The sequence below is a fragment of the Ranitomeya imitator genome, chromosome 10 (assembly GCF_032444005.1).
Source record: "Ranitomeya imitator isolate aRanImi1 chromosome 10, aRanImi1.pri, whole genome shotgun sequence".
Classification (NCBI taxonomy): domain Eukaryota; kingdom Metazoa; phylum Chordata; class Amphibia; order Anura; family Dendrobatidae; genus Ranitomeya; species Ranitomeya imitator.
The window spans coordinates 69,877,065-69,899,165 of record NC_091291.1 but is presented as its reverse complement, the minus strand read 5'-3'; the positions used below and the strand labels follow the sequence as shown (position 1 = coordinate 69,899,165).

At 49.6% G+C, this 22,101-nt stretch overlaps 1 long non-coding RNA gene across 1 annotated transcript in view; it reads right to left on the bottom strand.

The window, feature by feature from the left end:
• LOC138651856 (uncharacterized) overlaps positions 1 to 20,080 on the bottom strand; it is a 99,388-nt gene extending 79,308 nt beyond the window's left edge. The window contains exons 1-2 of the long non-coding RNA XR_011315546.1: positions 19,679 to 20,080; positions 10,862 to 10,917 (exon numbers count right to left, since the gene is read on the bottom strand). This is a non-coding gene — a long non-coding RNA (uncharacterized lncRNA). The remainder of the gene's footprint in view (positions 1 to 10,861; positions 10,918 to 19,678) is intronic.
• Between the last annotated feature and the right edge of the window lie 2,021 nt (positions 20,081 to 22,101).

Here is a 22,101-nt window from a genome sequence, read left to right as displayed (position 1 = left end):
GGTACAGTCTGTTAGGGGTTCGTGACGCCACCTGTGGTGTTCGGTCAGGGTGACCGACGCTGCTGTGGGGTCCGCTGGGGTGATGGAATGGCAGCTGGATGGTATACCTTCCCACAGGTGAAGTATGTCCCCAGGGCTTCCCAGTAAGGTGGATGGTGATGGTGTGAGGTGCAGTCAATAACGAGGACACAAGGTTGCATTCATGATAAACATATACATGATCATGAATTCACAATTTCTTACACCTGGCCAGGTGATCATAGATATTTAGCGTGTGACAACCATTGTCCCATCAGTTTGACAACCAATTGTCACATCATGTGCTATATAGAATATGGTGAATATACAAGTCAGTAATCAACTAAATAGGTCAGGTGTCTATTTTGACATCTGACCGGTTCAGTTGAGTACTGAACTTGATTTCCACCATTTTCTCTTTGTACAGTGACACTACACTAGGTACAAAAATAAGAGTATGGAAATAACTACTATTTTTTTGGCCAACTCATATCTGTATACTAAAGAAATACATATTGATGTTGTCTTGTATTTTATACTACTGGAGATATGTTTTGGCCAAAAGAATAAGTGTGTGGCGAAGTGTATTGGTGTGTATTGAGAGCGGTGAAAGACACAATAAACCAAGCATAATTGTTGCAAATAAACTTTTTTTTTATTAACACAAACAAATTTATTTTTTTGTACCGCGACGGGTTGTACCGCGCCGGCTTGGGGTTGAGTGACGTAACTGGGGGGTGTTCAGAACTGAAGCCTGGCTCACCGTGGAGGAGGCAGAGGTGGCAGGAGAAGGGGCAAGAAAACTGGAAGGGTCTGGAAGTTCGGGGATGGGGCTTAAAACATGAGGAGCTTGAGACACACTGGAAGGGTGAGACACAACAGACAATTGAGACACATCGGTAGGTGATGGGGGAGGAATAATCAGAGTTTTTTGTTTTTTATGAGTTTTGCCAGTTTTTCTTTGGGTTTTCCTGGTTGGGGGATGTCTTCTTGGGCTAGGTTGTAGAGTGTGGGCGGGAGACACGTCAGGACCCGGCTCCACAATAACACAGTCCGTCTCCATTGTGGAGCACTCGGCAACGTCTGAGTCCAACACCATTGTAGTGGGGGGGGGGGGGGAGATAAAGTCCCGCCTGGGTCCTGGTGCCTCGTTGGGGGAAGGGAAACTAAAACCCTCCCAGGATCCTGGTGCCTCGTTGGGGGGGGGGAACATAGAACCCTCCCAGGGTCCTGGTGCCTCGTTAGGGGGGGGAACAAAGCCCATACCAGTGTCCTGCTGCATTGCTGGTGGGGGGGAACATAAAGCCGTGGCAGGTGTTATGTTTGCTAATGACAGGTGTTATAAAGGCAATCCAGAAACACAGTGTGCTTAGCGATCAGAGCGCACACAGTGATCTGACAAATACCCAAAAATACAAGAACGAGCTCTGAGACGTGGAAACTCTGTAGACTGCACACCTGATCCTATCCTAAACACAACTAAAAGCGGCTGTGGATTGCGCCTAACAACTACCTAGGCAACTCGGCACAGCCTAAGAAACTAGCTAGCCTGAAGATAGAAAAATAGGCCTGACTTGCCCCAGAGAAATTCCCCAAAGGAAAAGTCAGCCCCCCACATATAATGACTGTGAGTAAGATGAAAAGACAAAACGTAGGGATGAAATAGATTCAGCAAAGTGGGGCCCGATATTCTAGGACAGAGCGAGGACAGTAAAGCGAACTTTGCAGTCTACAAAAAACCCTAAAGCAAAACCACGCAAAGGGGGCAAAAAAAACCCACCGTGCCGAACTAACGGCACGGCGGTACACCCTTTGCGTCTCAGAGCTTCCAGCAAAACAAAAGACAAGCTGGACAGAAAAAAAGCAACAAAAAAGCAAAAAGCACTTAGCTATACAGAGCAGCAGGTCACAGGAAAAATCAGGAGAAGCTCAGATCCAACACTGAAACATTGACAAGGAGCAAGGATAGCAGCATCAGGCGGAGTTAAGTAATGAAGCAGTTAACGAGCTCACCAGAACACCTGAGGGAGGGAGCTCAGAAGCTGCAGTACCACTTGTGACCACAGGAGTGAATTCAGCCACAGAATTCACAACAGTACCCCCCCCTTGAGGAGGGGTCACCGAACCCTCACCAGAGCCCCCAGGCCGACCAGGATGAGCCGCATGAAAGGCACGAACAAGATCGGAAGCATGAACATCAGAGGCAAAAACCCAGGAATTATCTTCCTGAGCATAACCCTTCCATTTAACCAGATACTGGAGTTTACGTCTAGAAACACGAGAATCCAAAATCTTCTCCACAATATACTCCAATTCCCCCTCCACCAAAACCGGGGCAGGAGGCTCAACAGATGGAACCATAGGTGCCACGTATCTCCGCAACAACGACCTATGGAATACATTATGTATGGAAAAGGAGTCTGGGAGGGTCAAACGAAAAGACACAGGATTGAGAACCTCAGAAATCCTATACGGACCAATAAAACGAGGTTTAAATTTAGGAGAGGAAACCTTCATAGGAATATGACGAGAAGATAACCAAACCAGATCCCCAACACGAAGTCGGGGACCCACACGGCGTCTGCGATTAGCGAAAAGTTGAGCTTTCTCCTGGGACAAGATCAAATTGTCCACTACCTGAGTCCAGATCTGCTGCAACCTATCCACCACAGAATCCACACCAGGACAGTCCGAAGACTCAACCTGTCCTGAAGAGAAACGAGGATGGAACCCAGAATTGCAAAAAAATGGAGAAACCAAGGTAGCCGAGCTGGCCCGATTATTAAGGGCGAACTCAGCCAACGGCAAAAAGGACACCCAATCATCCTGGTCTGCAGAAACAAAACATCTCAGATATGTTTCCAAGGTCTGATTGGTTCGTTCGGTCTGGCCATTAGTCTGAGGATGGAAAGCCGAGGAAAAGGATAGGTCAATGCCCATCCTACCACAAAAGGCTCGCCAAAACCTTGAAACAAACTGGGAACCTCTGTCAGAAACAATATTCTCAGGAATGCCATGCAACCGAACTACATGCTGAAAGAACAAAGGTACCAAATCAGAGGAGGAAGGCAATTTAGCCAAGGGCACCAGATGGACCATTTTAGAAAAGCGATCACAGACCACCCAAATGACTGACATCTTTTGAGAAACGGGAAGGTCAGAAATGAAATCCATCGAAATATGTGTCCAAGGCCTCTTTGGGACCGGCAAGGGCAAAAGCAACCCACTGGCACGAGAACAGCAGGGCTTAGCCCTAGCACAAATCCCACAGGACTGCACAAAAGTACGTACATCCCGTGACAGAGATGGCCACCAGAAGGATCTAGCCACTAACTCTCTGGTACCAAAGATTCCAGGATGACCAGCCAACACCGAACAATGAAGTTCAGAGATAAGTTTATTAGTCCACCTATCAGGGACGAACAGTTTCTCTGCTGGACAACGATCAGGTTTATTCGCCTGAAATTTTTGCAGCACCCGCCGCAAATCAGGGGAGATGGCAGACACAATGACTCCTTCCTTGAGGATACCCGCTGGCTCAGATAAACCCGGAGAGTCGGGCACAAAACTCCTAGACAGAGCATCCGCCTTCACATTTTTAGAGCCCGGAAGGTACAAAACCACAAAGTCGAAGCGGGCAAAAAATAACGACCAACGGGCCTGTCTAGGATTCAAGCGCTTGGCAGACTCGAGATAAGTCAAGTTCTTATGATCAGTCAATACCACCACGCGATGCTTAGCTCCTTCAAGCCAATGACGCCACTCCTCGAATGCCCACTTCATGGCCAGCAACTCTCGATTGCCCACATCATAATTACGCTCAGCGGGCGAAAACTTCCTGGAAAAGAAAGCACATGGTTTCATCACTGAGCAATCAGAACCTCTCTGTGACAAAACCGCCCCTGCTCCAATCTCAGAAGCATCAACCTCGACCTGGAACGGAAGAGAAACATCTGGCTGACACAACACAGGGGCAGAACAAAAACGACGCTTCAACTCCTGAAAAGCTTCCACAGCAGCAGAAGACCAATTAACCAAATCAGCACCCTTCTTGGTCAAATCGGTCAATGGTTTGGCAATGCTAGAAAAATTACAGATGAAGCGACGATAAAAATTAGCAAAGCCCAGGAACTTTTGCAGACTTTTCAGAGATGTCGGCTGAATCCAATCCTGGATGGCTTGGACCTTATTTGGATCCATCTCGATAGTAGAAGGGGTAAAGATGAACCCCAAAAATGAAACTTTCTGCACACCGAAGAGACACTTTGATCCCTTCACAAACAAAGAGTTAGCACGCAGGACCTGAAAAACCATTCTGACCTGCTTCACATGAGACTCCCAATCATCTGAGAAGATCAAAATGTCATCCAAGTAAACAATCAGGAATTTATCCAGATACTCACGGAAGATGTCATGCATAAAAGACTGAAACACAGATGGAGCATTGGCAAGTCCGAACGGCATCACTAGATACTCAAAATGACCCTCGGGCGTATTGAATGCAGTTTTCCATTCATCTCCTTGCCTGATTCTCACCAGATTATACGCACCACGAAGATCTATCTTAGTGAACCAACTAGCCCCCTTAATCCGAGCAAACAAGTCAGATAACAATGGCAAGGGATACTGAAATTTAACAGTGATCTTATTAAGAAGGCGGTAATCAATACACGGTCTCAGCGAACCATCCTTCTTGGCTACAAAGAAGAACCCTGCTCCCAGTGGTGATGACGATGGGCGAATATGTCCCTTCTCCAGGGATTCCTTCACATAACTGCGCATAGCGGCGTGTTCGGGCACGGATAAATTAAATAATCGACCTTTAGGGAATTTACTACCAGGAATCAAATTGATAGCACAATCACAATCCCTATGCGGAGGTAGAGCATCGGACTTGGGCTCTTCAAATACATCCTGATAATCAGACAAGAACTCTGGGACCTCAGAAGGGGTGGATGACGAAATCGACAAAAATGGAACATCACCATGTACCCCCTGACAACCCCAGATGGATACCGACATGGAATTCCAATCCAATACTGGATTATGGGTTTGTAGCCATGGCAACCCCAACACGACCACATCATGCAGATTATGCAACACCAGAAAGCGAATAACCTCCTGATGTGCAGGAGTCATGCACATGGTCAGCTGGGCCCAGTATTGAGGTTTATTCTTGGCCAAAGGTGTAGCATCAATTCCTCTCAATGGAATAGGACACCGCAAAGGCTCCAAGAAAAACCCACAACGTTTAGCATAATCCAAATCCATCAGATTCAGGGCAGCGCCCGAATCCACAAACGCCATGACAGAAAACGATGACAAAGAGCATATCAAGGTAATGGACAGAAGGAATTTGGACTGTACAGTACCAATGACGGCAGACCTAGCGGACCGCTTAGGACAATCAGAAATAGCATGAGTGGAATCACCACAGTAGAAACACAGACCATTCAGACGTCTGTATTCCTGCCGTTCAACTCTAGTCATAGTCCTATCGCACTGCATAGGCTCAGGTTTAACCTCAGGCAGTACCGCCAAATGGTGCACAGATTTACGCTCGCGCAAGCGTCGACCGATCTGAATGGCCAAAGACAAAGACTCATTCAAACCAGCAGGCATAGGAAATCCCACCATGACATCCTTAAGAGCCTCAGAGAGACCCTTTCTGAACAAAGCTGCCAGCGCAGATTCATTCCACTGAGTGAGTACTGACCATTTCCTAAATTTCTGACAATATACTTCTATATCATCCTGACCCTGGCACAAAGCCAGCAAATTTTTCTCAGCCTGATCCACTGAATTAGGCTCATCGTACAGCAATCCGAGCGCCAGGAAAAACGCATCGACACTACTCAATGCAGGGTCTCCTGGCGCAAGAGAAAATGCCCAGTCTTGAGGGTCGCCGCGCAAAAAAGAAATAATAATCAAAACCTGTTGAATAGGATTACCAGAAGAATGAGGTTTCAAGGCCAGAAATAGCTTACAATTATTTTTGAAACTTAGAAACTTAGTTCTATCTCCAAAAAACAAATCAGGAATAGGAATTCTTGGTTCTAACATAGATTTCTGATCAATAGTATCTTGAATTTTTTGTACATTTATAACGAGATTATCCATTGAAGAGCACAGACCCTGAATATCCATGTCCACACCTGTGTCCAGAATCACCCAAATGTCTAGGTGAAAAAAAAAAAGTGAACACAGAGCTGAGAAAAAAAAAAAAAAAATAATGATGTCAGAACTTTTTCTTTCCCTCTATTGAGAATCATTAGTGGGGCTCCTTGTACTGTTATGTTTGCTAATGACAGGTGTTATAAAGGCAATCCAGAAACACAGTGTGCTTAGCGATCAGAGCGCACACAGTGATCTGACAAATACCCAAAAATACAAGAACGAGCTCTGAGACGTGGAAACTCTGTAGACTGCACACCTGATCCTATCCTAAACACAACTAAAAGCGGCTGTGGATTGCGCCTAACAACTACCTAGGCAACTCGGCACAGCCTAAGAAACTAGCTAGCCTGAAGATAGAAAAATAGGCCTGACTTGCCCCAGAGAAATTCCCCAAAGGAAAAGTCAGCCCCCCACATATAATGACTGTGAGTAAGATGAAAAGACAAAACGTAGGGATGAAATAGATTCAGCAAAGTGGGGCCCGATATTCTAGGACAGAGCGAGGACAGTAAAGCGAACTTTGCAGTCTACAAAAAACCCTAAAGCAAAACCACGCAAAGGGGGCAAAAAAAACCCCACCGTGCCGAACTAACGGCACGGCGGTACACCCTTTGCGTCTCAGAGTTTCCAGCAAAACAAAAGACAAGCTGGACAGAAAAAAAGCAACAAAAAAGCAAAAAGCACTTAGCTATACAGAGCAGCAGGTCACAGGAACAATCAGGAGAAGCTCAGATCCAACACTGAAACATTGACAAGGAGCAAGGATAGCAGCATCAGGCGGAGTTAAGTAATGAAGCAGTTAACGAGCTCACCAGAACACCTGAGGGAGGGAGCTCAGAAGCTGCAGTACCACTTGTGACCACAGGAGTGAATTCAGCCACAGAATTCACAACAGGCAGGGTCCTGCTGCATCGGGGTGGGTCCTGCCCGGAAAGGTATGGCTTGGTCCTGCTGCATCATGGGGGACCCGGTGCGATACGCCATGCCTGGGTCCTGCTGCATGGGGGGGTGTCCTGCCCGGAAAGCAACGCCTCGGTCCTGCTGCATCAGGGGGGGGGGGGGCGGTCCGATATGCCTGGCCTCGGTCCTGCTGCATCGGGGGTGGGCCGGTCCGATATGCCATGGATGGGTCTTGCTGCATCGGGAGGGGGCCGGGCCGATAAGCCACGCCAGGGTCCTGCGTCATCGTGGTGTCAGCGGAGGAGGTCCAAGCCGGAGCAGCGGTTGTCACGGTGGTGGCGGTGGGATGTCCAACAGCACTCGTCATCGTGTTGGCGCTGTAGTGGAGTACACCTGTTGAGGGAATAGAGGTGGCCGTGCAGTGGTATGCAGCAGAGGTAGGAATGGTGTTTACTAGTGACAGTGACGGCAAAGTTGGATATGCCGCCACATTACGACTCTGACTCTGCTGCATAGCCTGCACAAAAGCAACATTGCAGGCCTGCATTACACTCAGCTGGAGATCAGGGCTAAGGTGTTCCGACATGCCCTGTTGGATTTGATTAAAAAAATGATGAGCTGGCTTCTGGAGGTCGGCTTTCACTTGATCAACGCTTTTGGTGACATCCTGGATGCGGCAATCTAAGAGATTATGGGACACATCCATTCTGTCACCTAAAGCCTTGATAGCTTCGTGTAAAACCGAGCTCAAGTGCAAAAACTCGGGCATGAGGGACCTATCCGAAGCCCTCTGTCGCTGCCGGGATGAGCCCGCAAAAATGGGTGCAGCGAAAGAGGACTGCGAAAGGGGAAGACCTGATGGGCCAGCTCCCTGGTCTCCAGTGAGTGTGGAAGGCCCACCTGCTGCTGCGCTGCTGGATGGCTGGGACGGGTCCGTGGCTGCCGGCTGAAGGACCGCTCCAGAACCTGGTGCGACAGTCGTGCAGTGTGTGCTGTGAAAAAAGAACACAGAAAATTAATACCAAAATATAGCAAGACGGTACATCCTGTGGAATTTAAAATTACAGATTATGTCAATGCAATACAACCGGAAGCATGTGAGAAATACTTACGTTCTCATGAGAAGGACCGGTCTTAAAAAGGCCAGCACACGGTGATATTTGTAGAGCCGGTGCCTTGCTCCAGAACCACTAGCTGCACTCTTCTCTGCACGCAGGTCCTTGTTGAAGCGGTCCTTCATGGAACGCCAATGTTTTCTTATTTTCTCAACTGTGAAATAACAAAAACATATAATGGTCAGAAAAAGTACTTTTGGCCGTGCTCTCTTGACTGTGTGTGATGACAGAAACTCCAAAAAGTTTCTTTAATCACACACAGTCAAGAGAGCCCGACCAAGGTCTCTGCTGCTTCACACTGCAGTGCAATACTTACCAAATGCATTACGGACCCGTGGCGGGGCATTCTCCCAGCCATCCCACAACGCTTGGGCCACCTCACTCCACAAACGACGTAGCGTACTATTGACGGCGTGCTGTGGATCCCGGCCGTCCCACAACGGGACTCGCTCCTGGACCAGATTGATCAGGAGGTCATTATCAATCCGGTCATCGTCCCGTTGTGAAACCTAAAAGTAAAAGAAAATCATATAAGTTTGCTCAATCACATTGGGAAAAAAGAAAAAAAAAAGAAGATGAGAAAGGGCAGGAATATGAAAGTCAACTTTAGGAAAAGGATCATACAAGAAAAATTAAAAGAAAATCAAGGGTACAGAATGGAAGATTCAAGAATATTACAATGAGGACAGTCTGCCTTGTATACATACCCGCTGACGTCTTCCCACCGGACCTTGACTCCGCTGCTCCGTCCCTCTCTGTCCCTCAGTTGAAGTGCTCTATAAAAAAAAAAAAATCAAATTGTCTCATGTGTCGATGCGACAGTCAATACTTACCAAGCTGAAGGACAAAAAACTAACCTCACTAACGTGATCCACTTCTGACTGGCGTGGCTCAAACTCCTCATCAGATGAAGACTCCGCAGAAGACATTCTGATGCATGTTGAAAAAAAAAATAAAAAAATTAGGACATGTAGATCCAAAAAATTAAAAATAAATGCATTGGCTAGGATATACTCACATTGCTCTGGGTCTTGTCCACCAATGCGTCCGAGCAGGGTCTTGTCTTCTTTGGTGTCTGATCTGATGAGAAGTGACCAGAAACTTCCCCCAACCTTCCTTTTATAACTCTGCTGCTATGGGGGAGGCTTATCAGTGTCTAGACAGCCTTATCTACAGTCTATTCAACCATTGTTAAAAAAAACGTATGCGTAAAAAAAACGCATGCAAACGCATGCACAAAAAAACGCATGCGTCCCCATTGACTCCAATGCCTTTTTGGTCCAAAAAAACCCGCATGAAAACGCATGCGTTTTTTTTGTGTCCAAAAACGCCCCTCAAAAATACTACTAGTTGCATTTTGGAAAATGAACGCATGCAGCAAAAAAACGCATGCGTTTCAAAACGCGACCAAACGCGTACCACTAAAAACGCATGCGTTTTCAATGTTAAATATAGGAAAAAAAATGCATGCGTTTTTTTGAAAAAAAAACGCTGCAGACAAAAACGCAAGTGTGAAACCACCCTTACTTCCTCCCCAACCCCTTTTTTTACCAGTGTGAGGAGTGGCCCAATAAATAAAGCCTTTTGCTCCCCCCAGTGGCCAGAGTGTCATACTGCAACGACCAGATCTCTGGGGCGCTGCACTCCCCCCCGGTTAAATCCAGTACTCCTGGACTGGGAAGAAGAACAACAATACATTGCAGCAAAAGACATACAACATTTTTGAAATGCTAAAACAAGTAAATAGAACAATGCTTCCCTTTATGGGAGGTGAGGACACTTGAACGTTACAAACAGAATTAAATATTTTTAAATAACAGGTTGACTATAAATAACTCTCAGTACCCAGCCGGGTATTCTACCAAGTGCAAACTTTGAACAATAATTTAACTTTTTCCTTTAAGGGCGTATAAGCTGAACCCACTAAAGGCCTACTATAAAATACTATATAAATAACTCAACTTTTCTTTCCGTTCTAACTTCCCCAATGCAGGACCGCCTAGCTCCTTGGCTGGGCCTACCAGAGGTGTATCTAGGGTTTCTGGCACCCGGGGTAAGAATTCATTTTGGCGCCCCCCCCCCCCCAGCACATATGCGATTTGCGCACTTAGTCATGTACCCACAAGCTCCTCTCCCTAATGCTCTCAATGTTCAGTGAAAAACTGAGAAGCAGAAGAAAAGCTCGTTGTCACCAGACCATAAGTGTGAAAGTCACATATGAGTGACGTGTCCATGTGACGACTACTGGAACCTGCTGACCTGAATCCTGACATCGCAGACTTCTGAATTCTCACAACAAATGCACTGGACACTTTTAGGATTCTCCCTTGCCGGTGGACGGTCATGTCAGTACAAGCATGTGATTTGTATAATTCTGAACACATTCCGACTAGACGTGCCCGGCCTCGCTCAGTTCATTTTCATTGACGGAGGCCACACATGTCTAGTCAGCACGTGACCACATGTATGTAAATTGCCAGCACGAGAGAATCCTGACAGCGTGCAATGAGCACTGTGAGAACTCAGAAGTCTGCAGTCACGAAGAATGACTGCAGACTCATTACAAACCTGGACATCCCCTTTAATGCTCCTAACATAAATAAAAACATGAGAGTTAGTCAGTATCACAATTAACATTTACATCCAGGTACCTTATAGATGATGTCGTCTCTGGAGTCGTTCTTCTTTTCTTCATCTTCACGATGCCCTTAAAGATACAAGTGTCATTATAATGCTCCTGAATGAAAAATTGCCCCTCACTATATTGTCTTCACAAAATATGACCCCCACACTGTCCCTCTTATGGTACATGCTCTTCACACTGACCTCTCCTTTCCATACCGGTCCCCTCTTCACACTGTCCTCTCACACTGTGTCCCCCATATAGGGCCCAGTATTTATACTGTACTCTCTCATCACACTCCCCCTCCTTGGTATACTGTCCCCTCCTGGCTGTGCCCTTACACTGCCCCCATGCTACGAACCCACTACTCAGTTTCTATTCTGTGCCCCATCACCCCCTTTGCTGTTCATTTTGTGTCCTCAAATCTCCCATCTCCACTCCAATTCAACCCCACACAATAAATCCCCCCATTACCCACACAGCCCCTCATCACCCCCATCTCCTGATCCCCCACACAGCCCCTCATCAACCCCATCTCCCCCTCATCACCCCTACACAGTCCCTCATCATCCTCCCATTCCCCACAGGCCCTCATCATTCCCCAAAAAGGCCCTCATCACCCTGCTTCTCCACAGAGCCCCTCATCATCCCCCCATTCCCCACAGGCCCTCATTATCACCCACACAGCCTCTCATCCCCCATTCCCCACACAGCCCATCACCCCCATACAGCCCCTCATCACCCCCCTTCTCCCCCAAAGCCCCTCATCACCCCCCTTCTCCCACACAGCCCCTCTCATTCCTTCTTTTTCCACACTGCCCCTCATCATGCTCCATTCCCCACACAGCCCCTCATCATCCACTACACAGCCCATCATCATTCCCCACACAGCTTCTCATCATCCACTACACAGCCCCTCATCATTATCCCTCCATTCCCCACAGCCTCTCATCATCCACTACACAGCCCCTCATCATTATCCCTCCATTCCCCACAGCGTCTCATCATCCACTACACAGCCCCTCATCATTATCCCTCCATTCCCCACAGCATCTCATCATCCACTACACAGCCCCTCATCATTATCCCTCCATTCCCCAGACAGCTTCTCATCATCCACTACACAGCCCCTCATCATTATCCCTCCATTCCCCACAGCGTCTCATCATCCACTACACAGCCCCTCATCATTATCCCTCCATTCCCCACAGCTTCTCATCATCCACTACACAGCCCCGCATCATTATCCCTCCAATCCCCACAGCTTCTCATCATTCACTACACAGCCCCTCATCATTATCCCTCCAATCCCCACAGCTTCTCATCATCCACTACACAGCCCCTCATCATTATCCCTCCAATCCCCACAGCTTCTCATCATCCACTACACAGCCCCTCATCATTATACCTCCATTCCCCACAGCGTCTCATCATCCACTACACAGCCCCTCATCATTATCCCTCCAATCCCCACAGCTTCTCATCATCCACTACACAGCCCCTCATCATTATCCCTCCAATCCCCACAGCTTCTCATCATCCACTACACAGCCCCTCATCATTATCCCTCCAATCCCCACAGCTTCTCATCATCCACTACACAGCCCCTCATCATTATCCCTCCAATCCCCACAGCGTCTCATCATCCACTACACAGCCCCTCATCATTATCCCTCCAATCCCCACAGCGTCTCATCATCCACTACACAGCCCCTCATCATTATCCCTCCAATCCCCACAGCTTCTCATCATCCACTACACAGCCCCTCATCATTATCCCTCCATTCCCCACAGCGTCTCATCATCCACTACACAGCCCCTCATCATTATCCCTCCAATCCCCACAGCGTCTCATCATCCACTACACAGCCCCTCATCATTATCCCTCCAATCCCCACAGCGTCTCATCATCCACTACACAGCCCCTCATCATTATCCCTCCAATCCCCACAGCTTCTCATCATCCACTACACAGCCCCTCATCATTATCCCTCCAATCCCCACAGCGTCTCATCATCCACTACACAGCCCCTCATCATTATCCCTCCAATCCCCACAGCGCCTCATCATCCACTACACAGCCCCTCATCATTATCCCTCCAATCCCCACAGCTTCTCATCATCCACTACACAGCCCCTCATCATTATCCCTCCATTCCCCACAGCGTCTCATCATCCACTACACAGCCCCTCATCATTATCCCTCCAATCCCCACAGCTTCTCATCATCCACTACACAGCCCCTCATCATTATCCCTCCATTCCCCACAGCTTCTCATCATCCACTACACAGCCCCTCATCATTATCCCTCCATTCCCCACAGCGTCTCATCATCCACTACACAGCCCCTCATCATTATCCCTCCATTCCCCACAGCGTCTCATCATCCACTACACAGCCCCTCATCATTATCCCTCCATTCCCCACAGCTTCTCATCATCCACTACACAGCCCCTCATCATTATCCCTCCATTCCCCACAGCGTCTCATCATCCACTACACAGCCCCTCATCATTATCCCTCCAATCCCCACAGCGTCTCATCATCCACTACACAGCCCCTCATCATTATCCCTCCAATCCCCACAGCGTCTCATCATCCACTACACAGCCCCTCATCATTATCCCTCCATTCCCCACAGCTTCTCATCATCCACTACACAGCCCCTCATCATTATCCCTCCATTCCCCACAGCTTCTCATCATCCACTACACAGCCCCTCATCATTATCCCTCCATTCCCCACAGCGTCTCATCATCCACTACACAGCCCCTCATCATTATCCCTCCAATCCCCACAGCGTCTCATCATCCACTACACAGCCCCTCATCATTATCCCTCCATTCCCCACAGCTTCTCATCATCCACTACACAGCCCCTCATCATTATCCCTCCATTCCCCACAGCGTCTCATCATCCACTACACAGCCCCTCATCATTATCCCTCCAATCCCCACAGCGTCTCATCATCCACTACACAGCCCCTCATCATTATCCCTCCAATCCCCACAGCGTCTCATCATCCACTACACAGCCCCTCATCATTATCCCTCCATTCCCCACAGCTTCTCATCATCCACTACACAGCCCCTCATCATTATCCCTCCATTCCCCACAGCTTCTCATCATCCACTACACAGCCCCTCATCATTATCCCTCCAATCCCCACAGCTTCTCATCATCCACTACACAGCCCCTCATCATTATCCCTCCAATCCCCACAGCGTCTCATCATCCACTACACAGCCCCTCATCATTATCCCTCCAATCCCCACAGCGTCTCATCATCCACTACACAGCCCCTCATCATTATCCCTCCAATCCCCACAGCGTCTCATCATCCACTACACAGCCCCTCATCATTATCCCTCCATTCCCCACAGCTTCTCATCATCCACTACACAGCCCCTCATCATTATCCCTCCATTCCCCACAGCGTCTCATCATCCACTACACAGCCCCTCATCATTATCCCTCCATTCCCCACAGCTTCTCATCATCCACTACACAGCCCCTCATCATTATCCCTCCAATCCCCACAGCTTCTCATCATCCACTACACAGCCCCTCATCATTATCCCTCCATTCCCCACAGCTTCTCATCATCCACTACACAGCCCCTCATCATTATCCCTCCAATCCCCACAGCTTCTCATCATCCACTACACAGCCCCTCATCATTATCCCTCCAATCCCCACAGCGTCTCATCATCCACTACACAGCCCCTCATCATTATCCCTCCAATCCCCACAGCGTCTCATCATCCACTACACAGCCCCTCATCATTATCCCTCCATTCCCCACAGCTTCTCATCATCCACTACACAGCCCCTCATCATTATCCCTCCATTCCCCACAGCTTCTCATCATCCACTACACAGCCCCTCATCATTATCCCTCCATTCCCCACAGCGTCTCATCATCCACTACACAGCCCCTCATCATTATCCCTCCAATCCCCACAGCGTCTCATCATCCACTACACAGCCCCTCATCATTATCCCTCCATTCCCCACAGCTTCTCATCATCCACTACACAGCCCCTCATCATTATCCCTCCATTCCCCACAGCGTCTCATCATCCACTACACAGCCCCTCATCATTATCCCTCCAATCCCCACAGCGTCTCATCATCCACTACACAGCCCCTCATCATTATCCCTCCAATCCCCACAGCGTCTCATCATCCACTACACAGCCCCTCATCATTATCCCTCCATTCCCCACAGCTTCTCATCATCCACTACACAGCCCCTCATCATTATCCCTCCATTCCCCACAGCTTCTCATCATCCACTACACAGCCCCTCATCATTATCCCTCCAATCCCCACAGCTTCTCATCATCCACTACACAGCCCCTCATCATTATCCCTCCAATCCCCACAGCGTCTCATCATCCACTACACAGCCCCTCATCATTATCCCTCCAATCCCCACAGCGTCTCATCATCCACTACACAGCCCCTCATCATTATCCCTCCAATCCCCACAGCGTCTCATCATCCACTACACAGCCCCTCATCATTATCCCTCCATTCCCCACAGCTTCTCATCATCCACTACACAGCCCCTCATCATTATCCCTCCATTCCCCACAGCGTCTCATCATCCACTACACAGCCCCTCATCATTATCCCTCCATTCCCCACAGCTTCTCATCATCCACTACACAGCCCCTCATCATTATCCCTCCAATCCCCACAGCTTCTCATCATCCACTACACAGCCCCTCATCATTATCCCTCCATTCCCCACAGCTTCTCATCATCCACTACACAGCCCCTCATCATTATCCCTCCAATCCCCACAGCTTCTCATCATCCACTACACAGCCCCTCATCATTATCCCTCCATTCCCCACAGCGTCTCATCATCCACTACACAGCCCCTCATCATTATCCCTCCAATCCCCACAGCCTCTCATCATCCACTACACAGCCCCTCATCATTATCCCTCCATTCCCCACAGCTTCTCATCATCCACTACACAGCCCCTCATCATTATCCCTCCATTCCCCACAGCCTCTCATCATCCACTACACAGCCCCTCATCATTATCCCTCCATTCCCCACAGCGTCTCATCATCCACTACACAGCCCCTCATCATTATCCCTCCAATCCCCACAGCTTCTCATCATCCACTACACAGCCCCTCATCATTATCCCTCCATTCCCCACAGCCTCTCATCATCCACTACACAGCCCCTCATCATTATCCCTCCAATCCCCACAGCGTCTCATCATCCACTACACAGCCCCTCATCATTATCCCTCCAATCCCCACAGCTTCTCATCATCCACTACACAGCCCCTCATCATTATCCCTCCATTCCCCACAGCTTCTCATCATCCACTACACAGCCCCTCATCATTATCCCTCCAATCCCCACAGCTTCTCATCATCCACTACACAGCCCCTCATCATTATCCCTCCATTCCCCACAGCGTCTCATCATCCACTACACAGCCCCTCATCATTATCCCTCCAATCCCCACAGCGTCTCATCATCCACTACACAGCCCCTCATCATTATCCCTCCAATCCCCACAGCGTCTCATCATCCACTACACAGCCCCTCATCATTATCCCTCCAATCCCCACAGCTTCTCATCATCCACTACACAGCCCCTCATCATTATCCCTCCAATCCCCACAGCTTCTCATCATCCACTACACAGCCCCTCATCATTATCCCTCCAATCCCCACAGCGTCTCATCATCCACTACACAGCCCCTCATCATTATCCCTCCAATCCCCACAGCGTCTCATCATCCACTACACAGCCCCTCATCATTATCCCTCCAATCCCCACAGCTTCTCATCATCCACTACACAGCCCCTCATCATTATCCCTCCAATCCCCACAGCTTCTCATCATCCACTACACAGCCCCTCATCATTATCCCTCCAATCCCCACAGCGTCTCATCATCCACTACACAGCCCCTCATCATTATCCCTCCAATCCCCACAGCTTCTCATCATCCACTACACAGCCCCTCATCATTATCCCTCCAATCCCCACAGCGTCTCATCATCCACTACACAGCCCCTCATCATTATCCCTCCAATCCCCACAGCTTCTCATCATCCACTACACAGCCCCTCATCATTATCCCTCCAATCCCCACAGCGTCTCATCATCCACTACACAGCCCCTCATCATTATCCCTCCAATCCCCACAGCGTCTCATCATCCACTACACAGCCCCTCATCATTATCCCTCCAATCCCCACAGCTTCTCATCATCCACTACACAGCCCCTCATCATTATCCCTCCATTCCCCACAGCTTCTCATCATCCACTACACAGCCCCTCATCATTATCCCTCCAATCCCCACAGCTTCTCATCATCCACTACACAGCCCCTCATCATTATCCCTCCAATCCCCACAGCTTCTCATCATCCACTACACAGCCCCTCATCATTATCCCTCCAATCCCCACAGCTTCTCATCATCCACTACACAGCCCCTCATCATTATCCCTCCAATCCCCACAGCGTCTCATCATCCACTACACAGCCCCTCATCATTATCCCTCCATTCCCCACAGCTTCTCATCATCCACTACACAGCCCCTCATCATTATCCCTCCATTCCCCACAGCTTCTCATCATCCACTACACAGCCCCTCATCATTATCCCTCCATTCCCCACAGCTTCTCATCATCCACTACACAGCCCCTCATCATTATCCCTCCAATCCCCACAGCGTCTCATCATCCACTACACAGCCCCTCATCATTATCCCTCCAATCCCCACAGCTTCTCATCATCCACTACACAGCCCCTCATCATTATCCCTCCAATCCCCACAGCGTCTCATCATCCACTACACAGCCCCTCATCATTATCCCTCCAATCCCCACAGCGTCTCATCATCCACTACACAGCCCCTCATCATTATCCCTCCAATCCCCACAGCGTCTCATCATCCACTACACAGCCCCTCATCATTATCCCTCCATTCCCCACAGCTTCTCATCATCCACTACACAGCCCCTCATCATTATCCCTCCAATCCCCACAGCTTCTCATCATCCACTACACAGCCCCTCATCATTATCCCTCCAATCCCCACAGCTTCTCATCATCCACTACACAGCCCCTCATCATTATCCCTCCATTCCCCACAGCTTCTCATCATCCACTACACAGCCCCTCATCATTATCCCTCCATTCCCCACAGCGTCTCATCATCCACTACACAGCCCCTCATCATTATCCCTCCAATCCCCACAGCTTCTCATCATCCACTACACAGCCCCTCATCATTATCCCTCCAATCCCCACAGCTTCTCATCATCCACTACACAGCCCCTCATCATTATCCCTCCATTCCCCACAGCTTCTCATCATCCACTACACAGCCCCTCATCATTATCCCTCCAATCCCCACAGCTTCTCATCATCCACTACACAGCCCCTCATCATTATCCCTCCAATCCCCACAGCGTCTCATCATCCACTACACAGCCCCTCATCATTATCCCTCCATTCCCCACAGCTTCTCATCATCCACTACACAGCCCCTCATCATTATCCCTCCATTCCCCACAGCTTCTCATCATCCACTACACAGCCCCTCATCATTATCCCTCCATTCCCCACAGCTTCTCATCATCCACTACACAGCCCCTCATCATTATCCCTCCAATCCCCACAGCGTCTCATCATCCACTACACAGCCCCTCATCATTATCCCTCCAATCCCCACAGCGCCTCATCATCCACTACACAGCCCCTCATCATTATCCCTCCAATCCCCACAGCTTCTCATCATCCACTACACAGCCCCTCATCATTATCCCTCCAATCCCCACAGCTTCTCATCATCCACTACACAGCCCCTCATCATTATCCCTCCATTCCCCACAGCTTCTCATCATCCACTACACAGCCCCTCATCATTATCCCTCCAATCCCCACAGCTTCTCATCATCCACTACACAGCCCCTCATCATTATCCCTCCAATCCCCACAGCGTCTCATCATCCACTACACAGCCCCTCATCATTATCCCTCCATTCCCCACAGCGTCTCATCATCCACTACACAGCCCCTCATCATTATCCCTCCAATCCCCACAGCTTCTCATCATCCACTACACAGCCCCTCATCATTATCCCTCCATTCCCCACAGCGTCTCATCATCCACTACACAGCCCCTCATCATTATCCCTCCAATCCCCACAGCTTCTCATCATCCACTACACAGCCCCTCATCATTATCCCTCCATTCCCCACAGCTTCTCATCATCCACTACACAGCCCCTCATCATTATCCCTCCAATCCCCACAGCGTCTCATCATCCACTACACAGCCCCTCATCATTATCCCTCCATTCCCCACAGCTTCTCATCATCCACTACACAGCCCCTCATCATTATCCCTCCATTCCCCACAGCGTCTCATCATCCACTACACAGCCCCTCATCATTATCCCTCCATTCCCCACAGCGTCTCATCATCCACTACACAGCCCCTCATCATTATCCCTCCAATCCCCACAGCTTCTCATCATCCACTACACAGCCCCTCATCATTATCCCTCCATTCCCCACAGCTTCTCATCATCCACTACACAGCCCCTCATCATTATCCCTCCATTCCCCACAGCTTCTCATCATCCACTACACAGCCCCTCATCATTATCCCTCCATTCCCCACAGCCTCTCATCATCCACTACACAGCCCCTCATCATTATCCCTCCATTCCCCACAGCTTCTCATCATCCACTACACAGCCCCTCATCATTATCCCTCCATTCCCCACAGCGTCTCATCATCCACTACACAGCCCCTCATCATTATCCCTCCAATCCCCACACACCTCGGTAATCTCCTCACATGGCTGCATGCTGCAGACCCTCAGTCCTCCTCACACGACTCCAGCAGCTTCCTGGTTCCTGCTATCTGTCTTCACTGGACTGAAGGAGGCCCCGCCCCTTCCGGTGACATCTTACCTCAGCTCCATTCTAGACAGGCACTGCAGTCAGATGTTCAATTGTACTCATGTCCGTAAGATACGAGTACAATTGAACACTGGGAGCCGCGCGCTGCAGCGTCTCTGTGCCGGATGTCAGCTTGACAGTCCGACACAGAGAACAGCTGACTCCGAGTGCAGGGGCGGCAGAATGCAGCTGCCAGGGGAGACATTTGGCGGCCCAACTGCGCCCCCCTGCCAGCTGCGCCCGGGGCACATGCCCCGGCTGCCCCCCCCCTAGATACGCCACTGGGGCCTACTGTCATTGTGCCGACCATCTTTCTACAGTTCTCAGGAGGACTCTCTCTCTAACCCCTACGGGTTCACTTTCAAGCTTTCCTGTCCTCAGTTTCTATCAACATTATTAACATTTCAACTTTTATTAAAGCAATCATGTAAACATTCCCTTTAAGAGGGACCCAAGTCTCTATGAGGTAGTGCAGATTCTCTCTCTGTCTGCAAGTCCACTGAAAGCAAGACCTCCTACGTCATGTCCAGAAGCATTATCTTCGCAAAGTCTTCTTTCGCTTGTAAAACCAGTAGGGAGCACCTTTAAGAAGGTGCAAACTATATACATAATCATTCACCGTCCATGATCCGGCAGTCTTTGGAAACAATGATAAACTTGTGCAAAAATAGAAAAAGAACTATAAACAATAGGGATCCCGGGTAAACAAAGGGACCCCTAGGAGTTAACCCTGGACGGGTTTAAAGCAGCAAACAGGAAACAGTTAACTATGTACATTTGTCGGGGTTTCGAGGTTTAGTGCTGTAACTCAGGGGGTAGCCCAGCTGGATACTGGCGGCTACCAGGTGCCACATCAGGGGCTCCCTCACTCCAGATGGGGGTCTTATGGCTTTGCATATCTCTTTTCTCATCCGATGCGGTATCAATGTCACTGATCGGTTCTTCAGGTATAATCTGGGTTCGAATGTCAGTTTTGGTAGTAGATTCAGTAGCGGCAATAATACCCATTGTGGTAATAGTATTAGGATTTGTCAGTTCAGAGTTAGTCTTAGTCATGGCAGCAGGTGGCGCTGTTACGGAGCTTGTCAGTAGGTCTTCTGTCAGTGAGGCAGGGTCGTTCTTCATACCTGCTTCAGATGCGGTCCCTCCGGTGCCGGCCTGCTCCGTCTCCGCTGGGATCTGGAACGCTGACTGCGGGGCCTTGCGCTGTGGCATTGTCATCTCTGTTTGCAGTATCTCGCTTTCCGGCAGGGCCTTGCTTTCTGGCTTCGGAGCGCTGGAACTTCTTTCTTGCTCCGGACCACACGAGGCTGCCGACAGACGTCTGGTGAGGCCCCCGGTGACGATCTCCTTCCACCCGGCCTCAGTGCTCAGCTGCGTCCGCCAGAGTCGATCGCTGAGCTCGTCCACTCCGGCCTGTAGGAAGTCGGGGCCAACAGGTGACGCCTGGCCGTGGTATCTCTCTGGGTAGCTGGGGGAGTCCTCTGCTCCGACCCCACGCTCCGGTCCCGGGCGGCTTGTCATGGCGTCCTCCACGTGACTCACTTCTTCTCCCTCCTTGTCCTTTTCCCGCTCTCTCCTTCGTGGGCGGTTTCGTTTTCTTTGTCTCCGCCCTCCACTGAGGATCAGGAGGCGGATCTCGGCAGCTGACGGACACGTCCTCGAAGTACAGAAATATTTAGACTGGGCGGCTATTACTTTTCGCGCTCTTCAGCTTGCTCACGCCCACTTCCACGCCCTTCTTCTTCTCCTGCGCTCCTCGTGGCGCAGCAATGGCAGCGGTTTTGGCGGGAATCTTGCGGCAGATAGCAATACACAGTCTTTGCAATAAATCACAGTTCAAACACGTTTCAATCACAGTTCCAAGGCACACATGACCCGCTTCCCAGGCTTAAGTACAATCCTGTTCGTGACGCCAAGTTGGAGCGCCCCCAGACACAGGGCCACGAGTTCTCGGTACCGGGCCTCTCTGGTTCGGTTCTGAGGCTGTCACGGTGGCTAGACCCGGTCCGCGACCCTGCTAAGGGGCGTCCAATAAAGGTGGTGCAGTCTGTCAGGGGTTCGTGACGCCACCTGTGGTGTTCGGTCAGGGTGACCGACGCTGCTGTGGGGTCCGCTGGGGTGATGGAATGGCAGCTGGATGGTATACCTTCCCACAGGTGAAGTATATCCCCAGGGCTTCCCAGTGGTGTAGATGGTGATGGTGTGAGGTGCAGTCAATAACGAGGACACAGGGTTGCAGTCTCTTTACTGAAGACTTCAGGATCCTCAATCCAGAGCACGCTTAACAGGGCTGTCTGAG